Source organism: Excalfactoria chinensis, chromosome Z (genome assembly GCF_039878825.1).
Source record: "Excalfactoria chinensis isolate bCotChi1 chromosome Z, bCotChi1.hap2, whole genome shotgun sequence".
Classification (NCBI taxonomy): domain Eukaryota; kingdom Metazoa; phylum Chordata; class Aves; order Galliformes; family Phasianidae; genus Excalfactoria; species Excalfactoria chinensis.
Genome location: NC_092857.1, coordinates 29826089 through 29843885, shown reverse-complemented (window position 1 = coordinate 29843885; position 17797 = coordinate 29826089).

Sequence of the window (17797 nt, the reverse complement as noted above, 5' to 3'; positions counted from 1 at the left end):
ACTTACTGATACTTTCATTGTCCTGTGATCTAAACAATAATGATGTTCTTCATATTGCATGTATCACTAAAAGTTGCCCACATTTTGCTAATTTATGACAAAGTATTCTGCATGGGCAAGGACCTCATTTTCAGTTCTTCCAGACTTAATTAATTTCAGTTAAGAATATAGTTTGTTAGCAGTAGAAATATTACCTGAGCTGTCATCAGCACTGTTACTGTATTGTAGTTCTGGAGTAACAGCTCCTTTTGGGGTAGAAGCGAGGTGTGGACTGTAGTAGAAGTATAAAAAAGGAAAGAAAAGCTGCAAATGCTGTTTGGGAAATTGCACAGAGGTTATACTTTGTCTCCTGTTTAGATCTACATAGCAGAACTTTCTTTCTCAAGAAAAGATTTACCCTATCAGCAGTCATAAAACCACAGTATTATTACCTAAAAAATACAAGGCAGTTAATTTAAAGCTGATTTATTTATTCCTAAATTACACTGCAGTTTATATAGCCCACCAAAATTCATATCTAGGTCTTACTGTAACACATTTCTGTATCTTCTCCAAGGATAGAAAGATAATATGCTCTTAGTAGGAGAAAATCTAGGAAAAAATCTGGGGCATGAGTGGCCACTCGAGGATTGGAACAAGACTGAGAGAGCTGTGTAGGCTGTGGGAATGGGGAAGGTTTGGAAGTTCAGTTGTCATGGAAAGGGCACAACTGTTCCTTCTCTCTTCCACTGTTATTGGTTAAATTTTATTCATCTGCCACATGACGGAGGAAGAGAGAGACTGCCCCTACTGCAGGTTTTGTTCTTTAAAAAAACACAGTCCTGCCTGAACAGCCTTTGAGATTTTTCTGCCTACACAAAAGCTGGGGGTGTAGGAAGATATTTGACTTGAGCTACAGTGCTGGACTGAACCTGATAACCTAAGGAAGTCATTATGCAACTTTGTGTTCAGGAACACCTATTCACAGTGACTCCCTGTTACAATCCTTAGCTTTGTGCTTGACTAGTGCTGGGTCCGTATTTGTCGTACATGATGTTCAGTTGCAAAACAAGCAACCTCTGCCAAGAACGAGGACCATTCATAGGGCACAAGCATCCAAAGACTGGTGGTGTTGCAAGTCACAAGGTGGAGGATGGCTGAATTCGAATACAGCTGCAATGCAACACATTACTCACATCACTTCTGCAACTTCTCATACTAGTTAATTTGAAAGATTCATTGAAAGAGCAGGAGTATTGACTTTACAAGATCTATGATGAAAATGAAGACTTATATTCGACCCCATCTCACTCCTTTATTATCTGGTAGTAAGTTAGGTTTAATTTGTGACATCAGATGTGTAGTTCACAGTTCTGAGATGCCTCCAAATAATCAGCTTCAAATGGCCTCTGAGTAAAACACGGAGTTTGCACTTTCCTCAAGTATGGCCCTAAGCTGGGAACTGGGGCTCAGTTTTGCAGATGATTCCTGTACAGGGCTTTAGTCACACTCCTTTAAAATAAATGCAGCAAACTGAGCCTGTAGTCAACTCTTTAAGATGTTCACAAAGCCAAACCAGAGCAAAGTTAATACTCACACAACCTCCTGCAATGCTAAGAAAAGATGAAGCATGCTTTTCAGACGTTGATGGTGCTTTGTTTTACTCTGACCCTGTAACATCAGTACCCTGCTATACGTGACTCCAAGGGAGCTCTCTGAGCAGATGCCTCCAAGTACAGGAAAAATAACACTGAACTTCACAGTGGCTGAACAGCATGGTCGCTTTTGTCTAGTATGACCTGACTTTGTCAAATTTCCATTATATAACTGCTCTTTATTAGTAAATAGCTATGTGGTGTTGTTTTTGAGATCAAATCCCAAGGAGCACATTCATTTGATAGATGACCTGTACAGCAACACATGGGGTGGTCGTTAAAAGGGATTTGCAGTATCTAGTCATTATTAGTCCTCTGCTTGCCTTTCTGCACAGCAGATTAAAGCTTGGCCTGCAGTTCTGCTTCTCTGGTCCCCTGAGAGTTCCTGTGAAACCAAGTTAGAACCAGGTTAAAACTTGAAGGAATGCAAGCTGCTCCGGGTCCAGCCAGGTCCACCTTTCATTCTCCAAATGAGTGTATATTTCTGGGAAGCCCTGAGTCTCAGTCAGCCACCTCAGGAGTGCATGGGGTCTGTTTCTCCTCCAAGGGATGTGACTAGGCATCTGTGCAGCTTCAGACCAGTCCAGCAGGAGGGAGAGATGGAGGGCAGTGAGAGCACTGTGGAGACCTGCCTTCAGGAGCTTGGAAGTCTGTCCCATGGAGCCAATACACACTTTTGCAAAATATACTGGCTTTCAGCAAAGAGTTCTGTAAAATATTTCCTTCTGGTGATCCTGTAAGATCATTGTCTCATATGGATGTGCTTTAGCACAGACATTTCATGTGCTACTGCCAAATTACACTCTGGTTTTGTTTTGTCCAAGTTTTCAGTCTTCCAACAGCAGAGGAAGCACCTAGAGCAAGGTAAAATTGCAGACACCATACAGCTAGAAATAGAGACTTAAAAAGCATTAAACCTGGAATTATCCTGGTAAAGGATTTAGACCTAAAATTAACAGCTCCTTCTGTTCTCTTTTGCTTTCTTTTTGAAGAACTTGTAACTTGTCTTATGCTTTTTCTTTTTTAAATAACCTTTCATTTATTATGTTTTTTACACAAGTTAGACAGGATTATGGCTCTATAATTTAAAAATCAGAAATACTGTTTTTATGTCTTTATCCAACAGAAGTGAACAGGACCAGAGACACTGTAACTCAAGCCTGATGGTCCCAGCAAATGAAATCAATACTATGAGACTACTCCAAGTAAAACTCTTTTTTCACATCTTACGGAAAATTGGGGTCAAGTTTTTTTTTACAATTACACTGCAAATCTCATATAGAAAAATGAGAATCTCAGACCTGTAAAGTTTTAAAATACTTTTTTTTTTTTTTTTTTTTTTTTTTTTTTTTTTTACCAGAATGTCCTGCTAACATTACTTAAAGAATTCAGCAAAGCAAAAGATTCATGTGTGCTATTCATTTTGTCCAACACCAAATTAAAATAATGACACATGTTTCATAAATGATGAATTGATATTTATCCTGGCTTTTGAAGCATATATAGCAGGCCATATAAAATTCTTGGCAGTTTTTTGGAGTTGGAGAATCCATTTGATCTCCATTTTTCAACATAGATGTGATTTTTTTTTTCAGTGCCTTATATAATGGCTGTAATTTATTAACTCAAGCATGCATTTCGTAGTCCTTTAGTTCTTGAACATTATAAAAAAAATATTGCAGGCTCCTCAAATTTGTTTATGCTGCCATCAGTGATCAGTCATTATGTTCCATAAACAAATAATAGACCCAGGCACCTCTTGGTAATGAGGATGACAGCTTGCAATATAAAGAATATGATCACATGGGTTTGTATGAACACACTTTATACATCTATTACTAAGTGTTCAGTTTTGACACAATTCCCTTTGTCTGTATTTAAGCAAACACAGAGAAGAACTGGGCGCTCATATCCAGGGAATTCATTATAATTGCCATTCAGTAACAGAGCCACTGTGTGAAACTATGATGAAAGCATCCCCTGAGACAGCTGGCATAAGGAATGTGGAAGCCTCAGTAGTAACTTGCCTTGTTCTTGTTTATCAGTGCCTTTGTCATCTGCTAACTCCTGGATTCAGCCATGCCTAAAGGCTTGTTTTGGTGCACTCAGAAACTGTTGATAAATGGTCTGTATGATTATCAGGTCTATCAGCTTACCTGTCATCTCTTTTACCTCATCTTTAGGAGACATATGTGTCTTTAATTCATTTTAATTTTGCTCAAACCAATACTGCCCTTCTGTGATCTAACTGCTGGTTCTGGCCAGGGTGGAATTAAATTTCTTTGCAACAGACTGTACAATGCATTTTTTTTTTGCCTGTGATCAGAACCGTATTAATAACATGTTGTTTGATTTGTTATGATCTGTGCTTGCACAGCATCAAGGTCTTCTCACTACCTCACACTGTGCCAATAGTAAGAAGGCTGGGTGTGTACACGAAGCTGGGAAAGGGCACAGCCAGGACATCTGGCTTCAACTGACTGAAAGGATGTTCTGTACCATATGATCTGCTCAGCAGTAAAAGCTTGAAGACAGAAGCAGAGGTGGGGTGGGACATTCAGAATGATGGTATTGCTGGTAAGTTGTGTTGGAGCCCTGCTTTGATGGCATGTGCGGCTTTTAGTACAACAATTACCATGTCTTTATTCTGATTTACAAGACTTCAGCCTTCTTCTCTGAGCTGCTGTGTAAATGCTTAGCTCAGCTTTGGGTCATTTTTCATAAATTATTTGAAGGTGCAAAGGTTTGAAGGTGCTCATATACTGTTGTCTCTTTTTTCTGTTCTGAAGTCACATGGAGATAAGGCAAAAATACCATCTCCAGCATTACTCTTCTAGGCTACTGCTGCAATTGCTAAAGTAAACTTCTTTTTTTCAGAGCTGTTTCTTCTAGGCAGTGATTTCTTTATTCAGTTTTTACACGGGTTTTGGGATGTATAAACAAGAGCTTCCCTCACTGGCAGACTTTGTTTCCAATGCATTATGTAATAGCATCATAGTGTGCTATAGTATGCAAATACATTGTAAAGGCATATTATGCAATCATGTTTAAACTGGTTCCATTGTTGAGAATCCTGAAAAGTTGCTCTCTTACCCTTTATGAACATGTTTGTACAACTTCACTTGAAACACTTTGCAACTTCCTTGTTATTTTGCCTCAGTTCTTCAAAGCAGCAGCTTTTGGGAGGTTAAGCAGAATGAGTAATGAAGATCAATTCATAAAGCAATCATAGACTCCCTAAACAGTTACAGGTTACTTGTGTTTGCTGGCATCTTACAGGTTTAACAGCAACCTTTTGCCAATTAACTCACTTGACTGGGACATAATCTTCCATTTCCCATTCAAGAAATCTGTGAAAAGATTTTCATTTCTTCTGTGACAGATGAAACGCAGGTATTCTTCTAGGAAAGGGCATAGCTGAGACAATCCCACAGATTATTCAGAGGACATTGGTATGAGAGTTTTCCTCTGAAAAGCCCACTTTGGAAGCTCAGTGGCTCTGCATTAGGTAAGGGAAGTTCTATGCATGTATCCTGGAGCTATTTAATTTAAATACCTAGGAAAAAAGTACAGATCTTTGGCACCAATATTTAGCTTGAACTGACTTGAAATAACTTGTACATGTTTTCTTTTTTCTTTATGTTCTTTTTCTATGTTTAGATTGTTAAAACGTCAGGAGACTTAGTAAATTATAGAGCCAGATGTTTCTTCTGGGTTTGTGGTGGGTGGAATAATTAAACTCAGAGATCAAACATAGAGGCTGATATTTAAATAAAAATATTTCATATATTGCTATGTATCATTATGTGTCTCCACTAATGATCTTATGTCTTTTTCATTTTTACACAGAAGAATTAATTATATTTAGGTTAATCAAGCTAACTTTATAATGTAGGCAGTATTAAGGTGGTATTCACATCCTTTAGCTAATATATGATGAAAGATAACTATAGTATAATGAAGGTAATTCTAAAAAGCATTAAATATGTAAGTAGTTCTACTTGTTTCAGTGACATTAGTCATGTGCCTAGAGATAGAAACTGATGTGAATATATAACTGACCTAGTATTACTGTTATCACATATCTGGAACTGCAGGAAATGCAGAAAAAGTATTTTCATATTGCTTTTTTTTTTTTTTTTTTTTTTTTTTTTTGTCTTCCAGTGTTTACAATGAAGTGGAACATGTTGTCATGTTGTTTAATGCTACCATGATGAGATGTAAGGTATGAGCAAAGAGGGTATGAGTTTACCACAGATTTCTTCCTTTTCTCTACTCATTACTGAATGTGAATATCTCGTGGTTCACTTACTCTGATAAAATTTGTAAAGTTTGCACTTAAAGAAGTCCATGTTCCAGGCAACAAGCGGACTGCCCCTCAACCTGTCCCACCCTCCCAGGTGCCCTTACATAACAGGTATGAGGCTCTGGAACTGGAGGGACTGGGGGATATGGATGTTGATGAACGTTGGTCTGTGCAGGAGAGGTTGCCCAAGGCTAGATATTCTGCTTACTGTTTTGCTACAATTTCAGTCAGAAAATAAATAAATAAATAAATAAATAAAATGGCTGTCATCATAGGGAACTTACTTCTGAGGGGAACTGAAGGCCCAATATGCCATTCGGATCTGTCTCACAGGGAGGTAGGTATCTTGCCTGCCTGGAGCCCGGGTGAGAGATTTTTTTAGGAACACCACTCACCTGGTTAAGCCCTATATCCATTACTAGTTTTCCATATTGGAAATGAAAAGGTAGGCAAAAGAAGTTCTCAGGTAATCAAAAGGGACTTCAGGGCTGTGGGAAGAATTCTGAAGGGATCAGGAGCAGAATTTGTTTTCTCCTCTGTCCTCTAAGTTGGTGACAGAGATCCACACAAAAGGAGGAGAATGGACATGCTGAATGAATGGCTTTGCAAACAGTGCTGCACTCAGGGCTTTGGGTACTATGGCTTGGGGTGCAGCCTTGAGAAAGGGTGAATGCTGACAGTGGATGGGAGCCAACTGACTAGAAGGACCACAAATATTCTTAGAAACAAGCTGTCTGGTCTTGTTAGCAGGGCTTAAAACTAGATATGATGGGGGAATGGGGTGTACTGGGTGTCAGAGAAGTGTATAGGAATGTTGTTGTCTTGGGAGGTGGTAAGGGAGAACCTCAGACTTGTCCTGGAGGTATGAGGGCTCCTTCAAGAAGGCAACAAGGTCAATTGCTAAGCTGAAGTGCTCCTATACCAATGCACACAGCATGGAAAGTAAACAGGAATAGCTAGAAACTGTGGCATAATGGGGAAAGTATGACCTAATTGCTATCACAGAAAAATGGTGGGATGAATCCTATGATCGGAATACCTTGACTGAGTACTACAGGCTTTTCAGAAGGGATGGACAGAAGGTTCATCAGAAGGTCTAAGATGGGTAAAAAGTGTGGCAGAGTTGCCTTCTGTGTTAGAAAGTGGATACATTGCTAAGAGCTGTGTCTGAGGAAGAGCGACGATCAGGTCTAGAGCTTGTGGGCAAAAATCAAGGATTGGTCCAGTAAAGGCCGCTACAGACCATCTGATGAGGGGGGGGGGAGCTAGTTGATGAGGCCTTCCGCAGCAGGAGGTGTCGTGCTAGTGGGCTCTTGTCCTGATCAGGGATTTCAGCCATCAGGATATCTGCTGAAATAGTGGCATGGCAGGTGGCAGACAATCCAGGAGATTCCTGGAGTCTTCTGAAGACAAATTCCTGGTCCAGGTAACAGACGGACCTACCTGAGGTGAAGCCTTACTGGACCTGGTGCTCAGTAGTGCAGAGGAGAGCATTAGAGCGGTTAAGATTGGAGACAGTCTGGACTGCAGTGACCATGCCTTGGTGGAGTTTGTGGTCTCGAAGAATGCAGACCTGAGAAAAAGCAGCGCTAGGAACCTGAGATTAAGGAGAGCAAAATTCCAACTGTTCAAAAACAGCTGAGTGGGATCCCTCGGGAAAATATCCTTTAGGGCATGGGTACAGAGCAGAGATGGCAGCTCTTTAAGGACACCCTTCTGGGAGTACAGTGGCTCTCCATCCCCCAGCAGAAGAAGTTGAAGGGAAGGCAGGTGGCTGTAGTGACTGTGCAAGGACATACAGCTTAAAATGAGGAAAAAGAGGGAAATGTACAGGGAAAGCCAAAGCACAGATGGAGCTGAACTTGGCAGGGGATGTGAAAGATAACAAGAAGGGATTCTACAGGTACATAGGCAGGTGGAGACAGGCCAAGGAGAGTGTTCCCCCTCTTGTGAAAGGTAATGGGGAGCTGGCTTCCTCAAACATAAAAAAAACTGAGGTACACAGTGAGTGCTTTACCTCATGGTTTTGTGGTGTTGCTGTCAATATTCCACATCATAACATCATGTGCAGTATGGATCATTGGAAGGTTCATGCTCCAGTTCCGTGGAATGGCGGTGTCCTGAGTACTCAGCTCTCGGACAAGAACTACATATCCCAGAGGACGTCGCAGCCAGAGATAAGTCATGGGAGGAGGACATATATAATCTTGCTCCCAGGCTGGAGTTCTCTCTCTCTTGGACTCCCAGGGAGTGGGAAGTGTTCCAGCTGTGTTGCCTAGAGTTCACAGTAGGCCTCTCTCGGTTTTCAGGGACTCTCTCTCTCTGTTTTGTTTGATTTATTAGCCTCAATTATATTGTATTATATTGTGTTATCTCGTATTCTGATATCGTTTTTAGTAAAATAAGTTTTCCTCCTTAGATTGCTGCTGCTGTTTTTTTCCATTCCCCTTTTTCCCGTCATTTCTGGGCCATGGGCCCTATGGGGCGGTTGCCCCTGTCACGAGCACAGGTAAATCTAGGTAACCTGTGACAGGTGGTCAGGCTTCCCATGTCTGCCAGGACCATGAACCTGAGGGTTAGGGTAAGGGTGTGGGGAGTGTAACAGTGGAACAAGTCTGAGTCCTTCTCATGAAACTGAATGTGTAAAAGTACATGGGGCTGGATGATATCCATCCCAGGGTTCTGAGAGAGATGGCTGATGTGACTGCTGAATCACTCTCCATCATATCTGAAAAATCATGGTGATTGGAGAAAGGAAATATTACTCCCATTTTTAAAAAAGGGAGAAAGGAAGACTCGGTGAACTGTCGAGTCTCAGCTCTGTGCCTTGGAAGATCATGGAATAGGATCCTTCTCAAAGCTATGTTAAGGCACATATGAGACTAAGAAGTGATTCAAGACAGCCACTATTACTTCACCAATGGCAGGTCTTGCCAGATCAATCTGGTGGCCTTCTATGATGGAGTGATGGCTTCAGAGGACAGTAGAAGGTGTGGATTTGAAGGATAGACTGTCTGATGGATTAGGAATTGGCTGACTGGACACAGCCAAAGGGTTGTGATTAATGGTTCTGTGACAGGGTGGAAGATGGTCACAAGCGGTGGTCCCTTAGGGGTCGGTCTTGGGATCAGTGCTCTTCAACATCTTCATCAGCGACACAGATGATGACACTGAGTGCACCCACAGAAAGTTTGCAGATGAATCCAAGCTGAGAGATGCAGTCAATACACTGGAAGGAAGGGAAGCCATCCACAGGGACCTGGAAAGGCTGGAGAAGTGGGACAATGTGAACCTAAAGAGGTTCAGTAAGGCCAAATGTAGGGCACTGCACTTGTGTTGGGACAATACCAGGTGCTTATACAAACTGGGGGAAGATCTCTTTGACAGCAGCCCTGCAGAAATCGACTTGGGGGTTCTGGTGGACAAGAAGCTGGGCGTGAGCCAGAAGTGTGTGCTTGCAGCCCGGAAAGCCGGAAAGTGTTCTGGGCTGCAGTAAAAATGGGATGGCCAGCAGGAGAGTGAGGTGATTGTTCCCCTCTACTCAGCTCCTGTGAGGCCCCATCTGCAGTACTGCATCCAGGCGTGGGGCCCCCAGTACAGGAAGGATGTGGAACTCTTAGAGCGGGTCCAGAGGTGGGCCACTAAGATGATCAGAGGGCTGGAGCACTTCTCATATAAGGAAAGGTTGAGGGAACTGGGCTTGATCAGCTTGGAAAAGAGAAGGCTCTGGGGAGACCTCATTATGACCTTCCAGTACTTGAAGGGAGCATATAAATAGGAAGGTGAATGGCTTTTTATGAGGGTGGATAGTGATAGGACAAGGGGGAATGGTTTTAAACTAAGACAGAGGAGGTTCAGGTTAGATATCAGGAGGAAGTTTTTCACACAGAGGGTGATTACACAGTGGAACAGGTTGCCCAAGGAGCCTGTGGATGCCTCATCCCTGGAGGCATTCGAGGCCAGGCTGGACGTGTCTCTGGGCAGCCTGGTCTAGTGGCTGGCAACCCTGTATGTAGCAGGGGAGCTGAAACTAGATGATCACAGTGGTCCTTTACAACCCAGGCCATTCTGTGATTCTATGGTTCTATGATTCTATGACTAATGCAACAAACTGTAAGTGTATGGTTTGCTCATCATCCTGCTTTATTAGGTAGAGACTTCTTATTTCTTCCTCTACTTTAGAACAGGAGGTAAATAAGATTGTACTTGTCAGCATATAGCTTGAGAAAGAAAGTAACATTTTTAAAGATTACAAACAGGTGAAAGTATTGCGTGAACCACTACAGGATAAGGAACAAAAGGGGAAAAACAGAGAAAAGAATATTTTGGCATTCCAAATTTTTTGTGCACTTTTGCTTAAGGATTACTGCAATTCATGCATTAGTGATCAGATCAACACTAAATTTAGACTTCTACCACAAAGGTCCCATGCAGCACTGGCTTGACAGTGCCTTGATATCAGAAACCTTCAGAAAAAAAAAAAATAATAATAATACATAAATAATAAGATTTATTTTATTTTATTTTATTTCAAATTACTTAAATGTAAGGCAAAATATTATTTTATCTTATCTGTTTTGAAGATTTTGAAAATTTAGACTTCCATTCCTGAAAATCATAATTGTTAATAGAATTTTTATGCTAAATTTTTCTGGGAATATTGCCAGAGCATGAATGAAAGTAACCAGATGCCTTAGGCATCATATTTTTCTTGCAAAGGACAGAAGTCCTCAGTCATGAAAACTGTGAAATGGAATGAATTCTATGACTACAACTTAATAACTAGAGACTGATTAAGATGAGTTTCTTTTCTTCTTTGTATGTTGAAGAGTAAAACACTAAAGCTTGAAGCTAATCTCTGATTCTGGGTTCTACAAAATAGGCTAAACAACCATCTGTAGGAGAGACAGTGAACTAAGTTCCTACTCTGTCTTTAGTTAAGAGAGATGCGCAATGTCTTAAATATGTCCTAAACCTCAAAGGTGGGAAAAGCTGTAATTCTTTAAACTATTCAAGGTACTTCAGGTAGTTAAACTGTAACTGATATTTAAGTGCAAATAATCTGTTACAAACTTCACAATAATTACTATTATTTATAATTACTATTATTGGAGAGGAGAGGAGAGGAGAGGAGAGGAGAGGAGAGGAGAGGAGAGGAGAGGAGAGGAGAGGAGAGGAGAGGAGAGGAGAGGAGAGGAGAGGAGAGGAGAGGAGAGGAGAGGAGAGGAGAGGAGAGGAGAGGAGAGGAGAGGAGAGGAGAGGAGAGGAGAGGAGATAGCACAGACACAAAGAAGCCAGCTTTTATGTATGTATCCTTCGTTCAAAGTATATACACTCATTTTACAGATAGCTATTAATGTCATCAGTAGTATCTGGTGAAGTGAATGGGAAGATTTGGTGATACAGTGAGAAAAATCTTTGTTTAAAGAGAGATGGAAATGCATTAGACTGTTTTCCTCAGGACTTAGTTGCTGCTAAGGCCAGAGTCTTTGCTATTTAAGAAATAATAGTATCATATTGACTCACATTTTATACATGAATCCCTTTTGCAAAAGTAAGGGAAGAACAATAAATACACTCAGCCATGAACTTGCTGTCTTTTTTAATTCTTATTAAATATTCACCAGTAAGCTGAATTGCGTTCCTTGGCCCTTTCTCTGAGTTGAAATCAAATTTCTAGTTTTAAAAGGTTATTACTTCTGGAGTTGAGTAGATCTAATTATAGCACAGAAAAAAAAAAAATAAAAATGTAGTATATACTTTGGCATGGAAGTCACTATGATGAATTCGGGAGGAACATATTTTGTCACTGGAATCCAAACTGCAAGATATTAGGCTTTATTCCAAATTGGAAGCAAAACTCAAGGTACTGGCATGTAGAACCAGTAAAGAGTCATCTCTTTCACAAGCTTTATTTATATTCTTGACAATCTGTGCATTGGTTTTTGTAAGTCAGATCACACCTAGAGAAGGATCTGGGGAGGCAGCCAGACTTCAGAGGCAAAACAAATCTGTTTGGCCAGGTAAACTTCACCTTCAATTACATTTACATTAAGTACATTCATATGGGATTTAGTTTAAATGTACGTTGTTGTAACTTGCTAGATAACTTGGGTCCAAAATGAGACAAGTGAATAAATAAAGTAACTGAATTTTAATGTAAAAGGTTTTGTCTTTTGTTTATAATAGCAATTAGTGAACATTGCATTGCTTTTCCTTTTCAGTTTTTATTATTTTAAAGTTATTATCGTCTTTCCTGAAGTTACTATAATTTATATACCTTGAACTTCTATGGAACTGCACATCCTGTTGCAGAGGGGAATCTGAAATCCATTTTCTTACTTTGAGGACCAGAAAAATCTTAATGTTTGAGAATGTTATGTATATTTATTGGATTTATCTGAGGTCTAAAACAAGAAAAACTTTAAGATTCTGATTTTATTCTACTTCAGAGGCTTAATGCACTTAAGTACATCAGTAATTTTGTAGATCATTTGTGTTTACATCTGTGGGAAAACAGGCAGAAAAAGATTTGTCAATAATTTGGACACCTCTGACTCACTGGTTTGTTTGGACCAGTACAACGCAGTGTCTTAAACTCTTGATATTTTTCATGAATATAAAAGTCACAGAGTGCATAAAGCCATTCTCCACACTCCTTGTAAACATCACAAGTAGCTAAACTCACATTCCACTGATATTCCCACTCTGAAGGGTAAATTCCTTCTCAGCTTCACAGTGTTTTAGATGTGCCATATAGGGCACATCACTTCCTTCATTCTGTTTCCACCATCTTCTTTTCCAAATACAGAAGGGCAGCACTTTAGCAAACCAATTTTACTTTCCTTTCAACAGTCCCCCCCGAAAAAAAACAGGAAAAAACAAAACAAAAAACAAACAAAAAAAAACAAGTGTCTTAGTCTTGCTTCTTATTTTCTTTTCAATAACATCTTTTTAAACTAATTAAAAGTAAGATCACTATTCAAATATTTATCTGTGAATAACCAATTTCCTAATTTTTTATTATGATTTACTAGTACGTGTTAGAAATTATTGACTTAAAATACCCACCTAGAATGCAGAGAGTGTTAGGAGGAAGCTTTTGTTAAAAAGATATATGTCCATGATCAACATTTTAAGAGGATAAGCCCAGATAAATCATTGTTCTTTTTACTGAGCTAACTGAAGGCCCTCCTCTGTGAATGTACTATGACTAGAAGCTACTTGTGTTAATTACTCTGCTGGGTTTGTTTGTTTGTTTGTTTGTTTTTACTCCATAGTCCATATGTAAGACTTTTGTGGTTTATTTTTATTTTATTTATTTATTTTCTTTTTTTGCAGCTGAAGTGTCCTCAGAGTAAACATTTAGTTTTCTCCTTTGATTTTTAAGGAATATATGTAGTAGGTGCATCAGGAAGAGACACCATCAGACACAAACTTTTCAAAAGAGTAGTTTCTGAAAAGAGGTTGATGGATGTACGTCTCACTGCTGATCTGCAAAGGAACTGCAGACCTGTGTTGAACCATATCCAGGATGACAAGATACTCCAGCCTTTAAATCTTGTTGTCTTGTTTGGAGAAAGTCACTGAGATTAGCACCCGCACTATGTGATTTATCTCATGCTGAAATGACTATGATCCTTAATACTTCTTTTGCCAGAGATTCAACTGGGCATATATCCAGCTAGTTATCTTCCTTTTACACAGCTGAAGCTTGAAGAAATCAGCTCCAGCCACAGGGAAAAATGCTGTATATAAGATATCCAACCTGCTAATATTAGTACCTATAAAACTAAGCTGTAAGTAACTGAGATCCCACTGAGAAGAACTCATCACTAACCTCTAGGGAACTTATTAGTACATTTACTTAAGCACTGGGACAAAATATGGTGTTGCTATATAACCTGCGCTGAGCTAATGGTGAAATGATACTGTAAAATTAGACCAGATACTAACAAAGCAAGCATGAAAATACAAAACAGCCTGTGCTCTTCTGGAATATTTCAGTGACTGCTCTTTCATCTATTTCTTCTGTTATATACAAAATGGGTGTGCAAGAGGAGTGGCAGCAGCAAAGGGATTCTAGTTCAATCCGCACCTTGCATTCAGCTTTGTGAAAAACAAACTCTGGCGTAATTTGACAGAAAATTGGGCACAAAAGTCCACAAACACTGATCAGCATCACGATTCTTATATAGATCTGAGGCTCTACCTTTTTCCACTTAATGAATGCCTGTATTTGCTGCAAAAAGGATGCAGATTTGGGTATTCAAGTGTTGCAGATGTTGGTTGGACTGTAGATTTCTGTAATTGTTTAATAGCTCAGTTATGAGTTTGTTGTAGAGATGAGATTATTTGAACAGCTGTTGTGCCATTGTGCCATTGGCATTAAACCAATCCCAGATAATATGCCTCAATCTTTTCACCTTTAGTAATGAACACTAAGAACAGTCAAACTGTAGCTTTTTATCCCAAAACTGAGAAATTCAGCAAACACTTTAAAGGAAGAGCAAAAGACATATAATCACTGGTAAGTCATCTAAACATAGAAATTGAGGCTATGCTAAGCGAATTTACCACTGACTACAATTATCACAGATCCTGGTAAATTACTATATCACATAGCCCATCCCTCCTGGTAAACCTAAAACATTTCCTGGTTCACACTTACAGATCCTTTACTCTTCACAGTGTTCAAATATAATGGTCGGTAAGACTTCCATTCAAGCGTAAGCCTGGTTAAAGCTTGTGATATTTGCAATGTCACAAATTATCAGGAAATTTTGAAATATCTTATTCAGCAATATTTGAAATGGTCCCACTAGTTGCCTTCATGGTTTCACACATAAAAGACTGAAGAATTTTCAATGCCCACCTGAAATATTCTAACTCTTCAGTAAAGAATCACTGCCTCTGTGTGTTAGTGCACTGTATGATCAGCCAGTAATGTCTGGGACAGGTTTCCTGTAAAGCTGACTTGTGTAAATCAATTAGCTGGCAGAGACCACCAGAAGTTATTTCATGAGACTGGAAAAATTCAGTTGGAATTGAAAGAAAAATACTTTAATCATTATTCTTACCACCTTACTAATCTTATCTAGAAAGAATGAATCAGGAGGAAACTATTCAGGAAATATTTAACCTCACTCACTTTTTACAAAGAATCAGATTTCCAGGTAGGTAACAGAATAAGAGTTCCTTCATTAATAAAGGCCAAGAGTTGGAATCATCCTGTGGTGTCTCACCTCCCAGCTCCCAGTCTGATTAGAAAACCTGACCCATGCTGAAGTTAAACAAAGGTAGACTTTGAGGTAAGCATGAACAGAGTAAACAAAGACTGCCTCTACTTCTATGAGAATATTAGTTTGAATATCAGCTGTTACTTCAGCCATTACATTGAAAGATAGACAGATAAAGTAAATGGAAGGAAGAACAAATGGAATGTAATAAAACCCACAAAAGTTCACACATACACCATTGAACCATCAGTCACAGAAAAGATACAATTTTCAAATGAACCAGTAATTTGACAAATTGAAATAATCAGTTTCTTTGTTAATCCCTTCAGATTTCTTCAGCACTGGATTTGGAGAAAATTTGAGTCTTCACTTTCTTACTCTCTCCTACTTCTAGCCTTCTTGAGGACAGGAATGAGCAGTTTGAAAGTAAAGGGGCATAAGCATTTATTCCTTCTATTTATGTATGAGATCTGTACAGTCATAGAATGGCTTGGGTTGGAAGGGACCTCAAAGATCATCTAGTGCCAGTCCCCCTGCTGTGGGAAACCTTTCCACCCCCTAGAGGATCAGTCTGCCCAGGGCCCCATCCAACCTTGCCTTGAACATCTCCAAGGATGGGATGTCCACAACTTTTTTGAGTGACCTATTCCAATTCCTCTTCACCTTCTGAGTAAATAATTTCTTCCTAAAATCTAATCTAAACCTCCCCTCTTTAAATTTAAGCCCTTGTACTATTACTGTCAAACTGTAAAATTCTGGTCTCCCTTCTGTTTTTAACCTATCTTCAAGTACTGGATGGCCACGATGGGGTCACTCAGAAGCCTTCTCCAGACTGAGTATACCCAGATCCCTCAGACTGTCTCCAGAGAATAGACTTCAGTTGCTTTTTGTTTATTCACTGATGCTGTCATTCCTGCATAGAAGGCCCTTAAAAAGGTGAGGCTTGATCCACTCTTGGTGAAGCCATGCTGGCTGTCTTGGATCCATTCCTCATCTTGCATGAGCTCTCACCTAAATTCTAGGCAGATCTGTTCCTTGATCTTCCTGAGGCCCAATGAACTGTAGTTTCCTGGATTTTCTTTTCTACCTTTCTTAAAGATGGAAGTGATATTTCCCTTTTTCCACTTACCAGTGACTTCACATGCCAGCCACAACTTTTCAAGCATGTTGGAGAGTGGCTAGGCAACCACATCAGCCAGGTCCTTCAGGACCTTGGGATGCATGCCATCTGGTCCACATAGGTACACACAGGTAGTCTCAAGCTTGCTCTTTCTTTTGCAGTAGGAGGGATGTATACCTAAATGTATGGCATATATATGCAATACATGATCTGCATCTGTTTGTTATTCTGTTTGCCTATGTATCCAATTGTGACATCCTTTAGGAATATGCATCACATGAATTTGGGAACTCCAAATAAAATCAGCTTCAAAGTGTGTCAAAGCACATTGTACTGATTGTACTGTTTTTCTTTTTTCTCTTTTTTTTTTTTTTTTTCCCTTTTCTCTTCTTTCCCCCTAAGTAGTTCATCCTGTGCTGAACTCCATGGTTCTAAAAGAATGCAGATATCATTAATCAGGATTTTCCCCAACAGATCACATTCAGTTGTTAAATGAACTGTTTTGGAAAATAAAAAAAAGAGCACAAACTACCACTATTTATTGATAGTGCACAAATTTTCTGCTTTCCCTAGAAGAGATCTAATAAACAGAGCTCCAAGGCAGCTGAAAAACGCTGATAAATGCTAGCATTAGCTCTCTTATTTCACCAAAATGAAATGTATATAAATGAGACTAAAGTCAGAAAGCAAGGTTGTTTCATTGCTGTTCAGAATTCTAACATAAATAACACTGCTCAAGACAGAAATTTAGAAGCAGAGGGAATAACATAATTGTTTATCTAAAAAGAACACTTACTCTAGTATGTTCTTCCACAGAAGTTACTTTGGTATTGAATGTGAGTTCGTAGTTAGAGAATATTTATGACTCTGAAAATCCTGACAGTAGGACTAGATGATCTTATAGGTCCTTTCCAACCTTATGATTCTGTGAGATAAAGATACAAAACTGCAGTGCAGATTGGGTGTATGCTATATTTTTATATAGCAAACAAATTCAACTAGCATAGATTATTTTACACATATTTGAAATAGATTAAATCTAAGGAATGGATATTGTTTTTCCTTTTCCCAGCATGGTCAGTCACACACAGATAAATGTGGTCAAAATTACTTGAATAAGCAGCAATCTTATATTTTGATCCAAATAGGTCAGTGCAAAGAGATGCAGCAACCTGGCTGAGTGTCAGCAGAGAGGATAGGAAGCCTGGTAAAGGTCTTTTGAAAAAGAAGGTGGGCAAAATTTCCTTTGGAGGCATCATACTGAAGTGAAACAGACTATAAAGGCTGAAGAGATGGGAATAGGAGAACCTGATAAAGTTCAATGAAAGCAAGTGTAGAGCCTTAAATCTGGGGAGAAATAACCACATGCATCAGTACAGATTAAGTGTTGACCTACTGGAAGGGAGTTTTGCAGAAAAGAACCTGGGGTTCTGGTGAACAACAGGTTGGCCATGATCCAGCGGTGTGCCCTTGTGGCCAGGAGGGCCATAGGTATCCT